Source organism: Vombatus ursinus, unplaced genomic scaffold (assembly GCF_900497805.2).
Source record: "Vombatus ursinus unplaced genomic scaffold, bare-nosed wombat genome assembly UNPS02014830.1, whole genome shotgun sequence".
Lineage (NCBI taxonomy): Eukaryota > Metazoa > Chordata > Mammalia > Diprotodontia > Vombatidae > Vombatus > Vombatus ursinus.
Genome location: NW_020954608.1, coordinates 37,994,389 through 37,994,611, shown reverse-complemented (window position 1 = coordinate 37,994,611; position 223 = coordinate 37,994,389). Strand labels below are relative to the sequence as shown.

General features: G+C 37.2%; 1 protein-coding gene across 2 annotated transcripts in view; it reads left to right on the top strand.

Annotated features, from left to right (window-relative positions):
- Nucleotides 1–223, top strand: part of ARNTL2 (aryl hydrocarbon receptor nuclear translocator like 2) — an 88,460-nt gene that overhangs the window by 52,638 nt on the left and 35,599 nt on the right. The gene's annotated exons all lie outside the window — the stretch shown is intronic.

Genomic DNA, 223 nt, shown 5'->3' with positions numbered 1-223 from the left:
TTTCTTGTCTTCCTTCCTTTCTCTCTCTCTTTCTTCCTTTCTTTTCTTTCTCCCTTTCTTCCTTCTCTTCCTTTTCTTCCTTCCTTCCTTCCTTCCTTTCTTTCTTTCTTCCGTTCCTTCCTTTCCTTCCCTCCTTTTTCTTTCTTTCTTCCATTCCTTCCTTTCCTTCCCTCCTTTTTCTTTCTTTCTTTCTTTCTTTCTTTCTTTCTTTCTTTCTTTCTTT